This window comes from Lepidochelys olivacea (genome assembly GCF_965140295.1).
Source record: "Lepidochelys olivacea isolate rLepOli2 genome assembly, chromosome: 2".
NCBI classification, from domain to species: Eukaryota; Metazoa; Chordata; order Testudines; family Cheloniidae; genus Lepidochelys; species Lepidochelys olivacea.
The window spans coordinates 86,785,724-86,795,641 of record NC_140412.1 but is presented as its reverse complement, the minus strand read 5'-3'; the positions used below and the strand labels follow the sequence as shown (position 1 = coordinate 86,795,641).

Sequence of the window (9,918 nt, the reverse complement as noted above, 5' to 3'; positions counted from 1 at the left end):
AAATTTCAAAAAAATTCATTGCGGTTTGACCTGAAACTATTTTTTCCTGGTTTGGCCAGGGAGCTAAAAACCAGTTATTCGCACAGCTCTAGTCTTGAGGCCCCAATCAGAATTCAGCTCCTCACTAGTCTAGGTGCAGTATAAACATGTAATAATAGGAGTCCCACCCCTGACTATGCTCTGTCTACATTGGCCAGGGCAAGGATGTTAGCACCTTTCTCGCAAGCGCCAGATTTAACCATGCTTTTTTGCTGTAGTCTGGCCGTTGTAGAGAAGGCCTAATGGAAGCAGTACAGACTGCTACTAAACTGCTGTGGGCTAATCTCTGCTGCCCAAGGAACCTGGTATTACATTTCTGGCAAGCCCTACGTGTAAACCACTTTCCCCTGTTCCTCCAATCTCCCCCCTAGTCCCTCTGCCCCCGGCCTCTCCAGCTCAGCAGCTGTCAGTGATTTCTTTAGTCCCTGGGTGTGTAGGTGGAGATCCTTTGCATGATCTCTCAGGGACTGGGGCGCCCCGGGCGGGTTTCTTTCCCCCCTGCCCTGAAGGGTCAAGGGGGAGGCAGGCTCGCCTGGGCACCCTGCGGCCAGCTCCTGGGGAGCCGCGGCGGGGCACCGCGCAGGCTGCATGCGGGTGCAGGGGCCAGCACCAGCGAGGGCTGCAGCGACCGCTGTGGTGGGTGGGCGAGGGAGCGCGGGGCTCCTCCCCCTCTCCCCTCCTCCTCGTCCCCAGCAGCACTAACGTGCGCACACGCCTGTGCAAGCGGCCAGTCTCCCTCCCCAGGCGCAGCCAGAGCCGCGCGCTGCAGGACTCCAGAGCAGGCGCCCGCGCCCGGCCGGGAGGGCTGCGCGCTGCCACGCGGAGCAAAGGCGCCCCGCACACGGCTGCTGCGGGAAGTCTGGCCACAAACAGGGGATTAGCTGCAGCTGCCTCCCTCTCCTCCCTGTTCCCGGCTCTGCCGCCAGCGCTGGACAGCGGGAGCGCGGGCACCCCAAGGTAAAGACGCGCTTCGGTGTTGTTTGCCGGCCGTGTAAACGGGCGGCATGCGGGGCGCTGCGTTCTGCCCCTGGCAAGCGGGCGGGGCCCCCTCCGCCTGGCCTCGGGGGCGGCTGCTCCTGGGGGCTGTGGGACTCTCTTCCCGGGGAGAGGTGTCGCCCCCCCACCCCCCAGGCTCTGTGTGGAGGGGGTGGTGTGTGTGGTGCTTAGCAAACGCGGGCCCCGCTGCAGGCTGCTGCTGGCGGGGGGTGTGGGGCAGGAGAGGCGAGGTCTTGCCATTACTGCCAGGGAGGCGAGCATCACTAGTGGGGGGCTGGAGAGTGGCGAGGGAAGGCGCCTGTGTCGCCCCCCCCCCCACCATTTGCTGCATCGAAGGGCTGGGGAGTTTGTGGCTTGCCCCGCGTTGTGGCTTGCCGCGGGTGTCTGCGCGGGAAGCAGGGAGCCCTCCCTCGCCTGCTGTCCCCCTGACTCGCCCGCCGGGTGTCTCTCTCTCTCTGGTATTCTAGCAGATTTCCAGCCCCGATCCGCTTGGACTCATTCCTAGTTCACAACACCGTGGGGATGTAGTAACCATGATAGCGATCGCTGCCCCCCCCCCCCGTGCACCTAGCACAGAGACGCGCACACACACACAGGATGGTAGCACAGCAGAGGCTACTAAAATAGGTTCCTGGCTCGCTGTGTGGGCTTGACAGCTCGTTCGGCTTGCATCCTCCCTCCACCCCCCACTTGAAAAAGAAGTAGGCTGAGAATTGTGTGCTCTCCCAGCAAAGCCCCGGGTTGGGTATTCCCTGACACCGAGGGAAGACCCTGTATTCTGTAGCTCAGGGCGAGCGAATTGAGTAAAGCGGGCTAGGTTTAAAATCAAACAATGCCCGCTCCGCAGGGCTGGGGAGGGGGATAACAAATTACACTTTCATTTTCTGGGAGTGCAGCTGCTGGAGAAGCTTTCGAGGCAGAAAGGGGGAAGACATGAAGACTGCATTCCGGGAGTCTGCGCTGCTGTATTTAGGAAGTGGAAATTTCTCTCTGTGCGAGAGAGGGTGACTGAAAAGCCTGGGAAGGATGAATTGGTCATAGTTCCTTGTCAGTTGAAGCTAATGCGTTTGGTTTAGCTGATGCTAAAAGAGGTTCAGCACTGAAATGTCTGGAGGGCCCTCGCTAATAAACCCAATGACTAGTTAAGGAACAGCAAACCTGGTCTGTGTGTTTGTATGAAGGGAATGAGTGGGGAGGTCAAGGCTTAGATGAACTAGAAGCTCATTGTCCCAACCCTTTTCATGGTAGAGAGGTGTTTCACTGTGGCATTTTTTCCTCAAAACATCTAACACAAATAAGCAGCCAAATGTAAACAACATATTGTAAAGATCCATAAATGTTAACTGGACAGCTTCGGAAAAGTCAGGATTGTTTGTCTCCCCCCTCCAGGGGGTAAAATGGCCAGTATTCAATCTGGGCTAGGACCTGAGGACTACAAGGCATTTGAAGTTGCTGTTAGGGACAGCTGGGAAAATATATGACACTGAGAAGTCTCATTTATGCTATTTGATTAGGAATTTTGGTTCTTTAACTTGGGTTAGGTTTCGGGAAGGTATTTTTACTGCCCAAGATGCTTCTCAGTGTTCATAATAGGGATTTTCGTTTGGTTTGCATTTTTGAGCAGGAATGGTGTACAGAAAGTAAAGGGTGTAAACATGGCCTCCCAGACAATCACCAGGAGATTTTTCTTCTTGTGTCTTGATTGGTAGTATAGGTGGGGATTAAAGGCATTTCAAAAGCAAATTTGGAGAACATATAAATCTTGCATGTTTGTTTTTTAAAACATTATTTTCTAGATTTCTAAGAGGCAGAAGTGGGAGAAATGGAACATACCTTGTTTTGGAGGATTACTCTCACCTACTGTGAACAGATTCAAATTTATATAAATCCCCCAGTGTCTTGAGGAAAAATATCACATTTAGCAAGGGCTATTATGTAATTGTGTTTTTATTTTTGTAATCTAGCTAAAGATAACAGCCAGAAAATATTGTACTGTGTTTATTTTTAAACAAGATTGATGTGCTTATTTAGTCTGGGGGGGAATGCTGAGAAATTAATATTTATCAGGAACTGCTTTGATTCTACATGTGATTGATTTTTGGATAATATTGTTTTCATATTTTTATATTTACTAGAATTATAGAAATACATTTTTATTTAAAAAGATATTACTACCAGCAATATTTATTGAAAAAAGTAGCTGACGTATGATAAAGACCGGAAAACACTGAGAATAGTTGTCTAACATTCTGATTATAACATCTATGCCCTTGATATTAATTTAGAAGTAGATCATCATAGTTGACAGATGCTCTCCCTGTTGCATTGCATAATTATTAAACATATACTATATTAATAAACATATACTGTTTTATATAGTGGTCAATTTTAAAAAAGCAACATTAGCCTGCAAAGTCTTTGAGATATAGTAGCACACTTCAAAAGTTTCTGCAGATTTGATAGATGTTACCTTTTCCACCAGTATTCCCCCTGTTAAGTACAGGGGTTATCCTGAAACAACTGGAGTATCTGATACCACTGTTAACTGTTGTTGAATACTCAGTGTTTAATGACAACCACTGTATTTCTTTATTTCCTCCTTCACCGTTTTATACTTGTTTTCCTGTTATACTTCCGAATTATTGAAATCAAACGTCAGCTAGTGAAAACAAACATCATCACAAATGCTGTATTTGCTAGAGAGGTAATTAGGTAACTTCAAAAATAAAGTAACAATAGTGCTTCGCTTTATATATTTTTCTGAATTAAAGGTTTTTTTTCTCAACTAAACTGGCATTTTGATACTACATTTTGTAAATAGTGGCTTAATCAGAGACCGTTCTAATCTATTTAGTGTTGGATGGCACTTAATCAAAAAAATATAAAATGTGTGTGAGAGATTTTGTAATGTTGCCCTTCCTATAATGATATTGCAGCTGAGGGCAACTGAATTAGTCACGTTAGCATCTGGGAAATAAGAGATATGTGCATATAGTTAATAAAATAGTATATTAGAACTCAATTCCTTAACAAATAGCTTTTGAAAATACCATCCACACAATTTCACGCTGTGATTTTCATGCTGTGGTCTCAGAGTGTAAAACTTGATTCAAGATATTCTAACTGTAACAGACGGGCACAATGCCGTCAAATCTGTGGTGTCATTTTAAGAAGATAGAGCTTAAGGCACTTAATCATGAGATATGTATCCTATCCTTAATCTCTGTAACCAAAATTAATTTTTACAGCTTCTACAGTGTTATCTTTCAAGATTTAAGAAGGCTGTTTTTGTCAGGAATGTATAATACATGTTGTGTGCCTCTGTTGATTCCAAATTCTGGACCTCTGCACAAAGTCCAGCCAAAGGAACCTGAATAGGAGATCTCCATGGGAACTAGAAGAATGGAATCCTTTCCCTTACCTCAGGACAAGAATACAAGCATATCCATTCTATAGCTTCTAACAGCAGTCACTGGCAACATCCTCTTCTACATGGGATTGTTGTTGAGTGATTCTGCATAGCTGGGCCTTTGCTGCTCCCTAATGCTTCCTCTGTGCTATCTCAAACGTAGCTGTGGTCATGCAGGAGGTGCACAGTATCCTTGCATGGTCTCTCTGAAGCTTGCAACACGCGCAGCAGTGCTGCAGTTGTTGCCCCACATTTTGTTCCTTCCATACCTATAGGGTTGACCTTCATGAATACAGTTTTTTGCTCTTTGGAGAAAGCACTTTTTTTCTGTCAGGCAGTTGGTTTGAAGACCTGCCACGTGCTGGCCCTAACTATATCTAAGAACTCACAGAACCTTATTTATTTCATTTCTTTTTTATTCTACTTCTGGAGGAATGATGGACCTTTCTTCTTTGTTATGTAGGACTTTCTTGGACGAAGTTTCTTACGGTGTTATGACATGGCTTTGGATAATTTGAAAACATATGCTAGGGGCAGTGATTTTCTTTTTGTGTTGCTATTTGATGTCCAGATTTCTATTTGGGTAAAGATATGTGTACTGATAAAATTGGATAATTTGAAAACATCTGCTAGAGCAACCAGCCTTAATACAAATACTAGTGTCACTTGGGGATTGGTAATTAGAAGGAAGATACTAATTCCAAGTCTAGCTCCTCGAACTACTCTTGGTGGCAAGTTGTTAGGTCTATACACTCTCTAGAATGATTCAGGATGCTTTGGAATCATGGAACATATTTCTGCCCCAGGAATCCTCCACTTCCACCATGTTTCCATGGGAGCTACCTCGTTATCCCTTCTTTTTTAGAAAACTGTTCTCACTATCACATCAATACCAGCTCAAGAAGCCATCACTATATGCAAAACCAGATACCTTTGGAACATGATCTACTAAAGAGAACTGATGTTGCACCCCTTTTCACTGTTTTCTAGTATGTGGACAGCTGCATTTTATTTCTTTTAAGCTGAGGGAACAGTATTTGATCAGTGAGAAGCCATTTTCAAAGGGTTCTCTATAGCAGTGGTCTCCAAATTTTTTGGCTCACGCACCCCTCAAGGTAAAGACCAGATGACCTGCTGCTGCAGATGTACTGTCGACAGAAGAAGACCGGAAGACCTGCTGCCGCACACGTGCCACTGGAGGGGAACACCAGCTGTGGATGTGCAGAGATGCCGCCGAAGAAAAAAACTGACGAAGTACCATCTGGCTGCGCTCCTTGTGCCGTGCACCCCCTGGGATCATCTCGCGCACCCCCTGGGGTGCACGCATCCCAGTTTGGAGACTACTGCTCTGTAGGCTGTCCGTTACCCTTCCCATATTAGACACTATCATTCCAATTCCACACCATGGTGTTTGTTCCTATATTGTAAGAATTTCAGACCAGCACGCTGTCTCGCAGTTCCTTCCTTTCCAACCTCAAACCTACCTAAAAAGATTCTTATCCTTTCTGATTTCCCATGCACAAGAAAACTGGCGATCTGAGAACTGTGTGGGACCTCTGAATAAGTGTGTGAAGAAGCGTAAGCTACTAGATGCTAGTAGGTTGTCTTCCTTCAGGCTTTGATTCAGTTGTGACATTTTATCTCTGGTTCTCAAAGTTGTGTATTGCCAGTTTGTATTTGATTGTCCCACAGATTATGCCCAGTTTTGTTCGGTCCGATAAATCTCCATTCTGTGCAGGACCTAGGTGAGGAGAAGAATGTGTTCCATCTTGTGCTTCCCAGGACTACTGGGGGCTACTTTGGTGCACAGCACCACTTAGACCAACACCACAGTTGCTCTAACTTGTGTTGGCTTCTAACAGCTCCCAGCAAACACTTCTGATGTCGCTGTGGGATGGCATAGAGTGATGTAGAGCCTATGCTGGCTCTTACTGCAGTTAAGATTCCTCAGGCTATTATTCAGCAGCCTGGTCTGAGAACCTGCTTGGACACACTCTCTCTTCCAGGCTCAGTCTTAACTCCTAGTTAGAGCATACATGTAGAAAGTAACAGCGGCAGTTAACTGGTTTTAATGAGAATGCTCCAGGTTCTAAGGTGGGCTGGTAAAATGGCAGGCCCGTGTTTAATAAATATCTAAACATCCCATAATAGAGAGTGGGGGTTTCTGTGGCAGCTGCCCTAAAAGTAACTTCTATAGCCAATTATTTGCTGGTATTCTGCAGCTGTACTGGGAGATGATCATTTCATAGGCTGAGCATGTAAGTATCTCTCTGATTGGAATACTTTTTCTGACTATAATCTCAGTTTATGCAATGTTCATTACACTTGGAGGTTTAACATGTTGAGAACTGCTTTGTGTGATGTTCTCACTTTGTCTTACACACAGTAAAAGTGTTGAAATGAAAAAGAAACCTTGGTTTCCATTAGTTCATAATAGACTCAACTGTACCTTTTACCCACCACCTTAGTAAGGGGTTAGTGTGGAGACGCACTGCTCCAGCAGGAGCACTGGGGGAGGCATCATGTCTCCGAAAAACACACTGCCTCATGGAACTTCCGAGTACTCAGGGAGGTCATGCCTGGTGCTATGATTTCAAGGGGTTGAGCATTCTCCCATGCCAATGGTACATCTCTGTGGTATACGGTGAGACAAGGGCCATGGCCCAGCTACTTCCTCTCCTTTTGCAGTGGGCCTAAGGGATGCTAGTAGTTTGAGGGGTCACTGAGGCTCCAACTGTGTCTAACGACTTCACAAGGAGGCTGAAAGAGGCTTTTTGTTCTTCCCAGGCCACACCCACTCTCTGCTTATGCACCTGTAGAGCAGCCGGGCATAATTTAGCCCAGTATTTGCTATTGTAGTTGATATTCCTCCTGTCAATTGTATTGCTGCCATACCTCTTTGTTTTAATCTTTTCTGCCACAGGACAATTCTGTAGAACTCAAGAAGACTGAATTCCTGTAGGTTCTTACAAAATGGGATTCTGTTGTAGCACGTCAGCTACCTGACTGTTTGCCTCATCTCAGAGGGAGCAGGTCTCTTCCTCATGGAGTAAAGGCTTATTTGATGAAGAGAGGAACTTAAACAAATGTTCTTAAACATATTTGGCAAATATCATTTTTTCTCCCAGTGACGAGGTGTATTACATGGCTGAGAAGCAAATTTAGAATAAACAGGGAAAAACTCACACAAAGGATGAATAGTGCAGGTAGGACTTATTTTTATGAGTTCTTAGGTGGTAGCCACGCTGGCTGTATCAATAAAATATTACAACCATTATGATGTCAAAACAAATTAATTTCATCCAGATCCAAACAGGCTAATTGTATAGGTCTGTTAGCTGGAAAACATTAGTGTGATGTTATATAATAGTATAATATAGTATAATTCAATGCATAGCATACAAGATTAAGCCATTTTCTATGGGAAAAATCATCCTGAATAGTTAGACATTTGTTCCTAGCATTTATAATTTTAATAAATGTGTGCACTGTATGTTTGTTTATACACTGACTCAGCCAGCATTGACAAAAAGAAAAGGAGTACTTGTGGCACCTTAGAGACTAACCAATTTATTTGAGCATAAGCTTCCGTGAGCTACAGCTCACTTCATCAGATGCATTCAGTGGAAAATACAGTGAGGAGACAGAGAACTGTGTATATAAATCTCCCTACTGTATTTTCCACTGAATGCATCTGATGAAGTGAGCTGTACCTCACGGAAGCTTATGCTCAAATAAATTGGTTAGTCTCTAAGGTGTCAGCTGTGTTAGTCTGTATATGCAAAAAGAAAAGGAGGACTTGTGACACCTTAGAGACTAACCAATTTATTTGAGCATAAGCTTCCGTGAGGTACAGCTCACTTCATCAGATGCATTCAGTGGAAAATACAGTAGGGAGATTTATATACACAGTTCTCTGTCTCCTCACTGTATTTTCCACTGAATGCATCTGATGAAGTGAGCTGTACCTCACGGAAGCTTATGCTCAAATAAATTGGTTAGTCTCTAAGGTGTCACAAATCCTCCTTTTCTTTTTGCATATACAGACTAACACAGCTGCTACTCTGAAACCTAGCATTGACAGTTATTAGATCAGTAATTGTGTATCCAAAAAATATACTGTATAGAGTATTGTATATACTGTATATACAATATACAAAAAAATATACTGTATAGAGTATTGTTGATTTTTCACAGATCACAGGGAAATGTTTAAATTTATGTGGGAAAAGGCATTATTTTTATTGATGCACTTATTTATGATAATATTTGGTCAAGAGATTAGATATCTGCTGCGCTAAATAAACTCAAAATTGCACTATAGAGCCTTTGTTTCATGCCCTCCGAATTTTTTCTTGCTGATAGAAGATTAATCTAAAAGTATTTGTAGTAGAGGTACTGATGTTGAAGTCAGTAGAGGCTAATGTGTGGTGAACAAACCAGCTGGCTGTTCACTTATCCAAGAGAGCAGTATTTGTAAATCTACCTGCTAAGATGCTATGAACTCATTTGTTTTATTGGTTCTTAGATTTCCATTTTTAAAACTATAGTCTAAACCACACAGATATGACACAGACACAATCACTTGAAAGATGGGAGGGTTTTTTGTTTTTCCCCCCAAGAAATTCTGCAGACTTGTCATAAGGCCCATATCAGTTTAACTACAGTACTTAATGTTTAATTGCAGATGAATAACAGTTAGTTTCTAATAGGTTAGTAACATAAGGTAAGATAGTACATGGTAATTAACATTTTCCTCTTAAAATCTGCAAATGTGTATGGTAATTGTGATACCAGTAAAGATCTCTTAGCATATATCAACAACAATGCTCTAATAAATTTCTGGGCTGCAGAATGTTCATGATGCTATTTTACTTCTCTGTAACTGAGGATGGTGTATGTTTGCCATCTGGAAATTTGAACGGTGTTTTATAATGGGAGATGTATGGCAAAATTATGTGTGAACAAGGGTATTTGTGCATGAAAAGGAGTATTTTCTATTCTTTTGTCATCTATTACTAGTTAAGTGTTTCAGTCATCCAGTCAATAGACAGAAACAACATTGCATGGCTTATGTGACCAATTATACACCACAAATAAATAATGAATGGGCTAAGTGAACAGTACATTTACAACCCAGAGACAGTTCAGTAGTGTAAAGTATTTGGCAGCTATTTGCAAGTTACAGGTCAGTTTGCAAACAAAAAAAAAGGGGATAAATGTAATCAGGTAACTTGTTTACAACCAATAATTTGTCCAGTTCTATAAATAATATGCTGTTATTAACAATAATTACATTGGTAAATGGGGGATCTAGACAAGTATGAATATCCTTATTAAGACAAGCCTGGCCCCCCAAATTCATGTAAACAAAGACCCATTCATGTGAATGTTCAAAAATCGCAAATAAGGGTAGAAACATGGACATGTTCTGCAATACAGTATTTGACTACCTTTAGTTACAAAGCACCAAT

The 9,918-nt window shown here is 43.3% G+C and overlaps 1 protein-coding gene across 1 annotated transcript in view; it reads left to right on the top strand.

Annotated features, from left to right (window-relative positions):
- Nucleotides 1–780: 780 nt before the first annotated feature.
- The window catches only part of DLGAP1 (DLG associated protein 1), a 642,070-nt gene continuing 632,932 nt past the window's right edge, over nucleotides 781–9,918 (top strand). The window contains exon 1 of the mRNA XM_084618849.1: nucleotides 781–996. The gene's annotated coding sequence lies outside the window, so the exon portion shown is untranslated. The remainder of the gene's footprint in view (nucleotides 997–9,918) is intronic.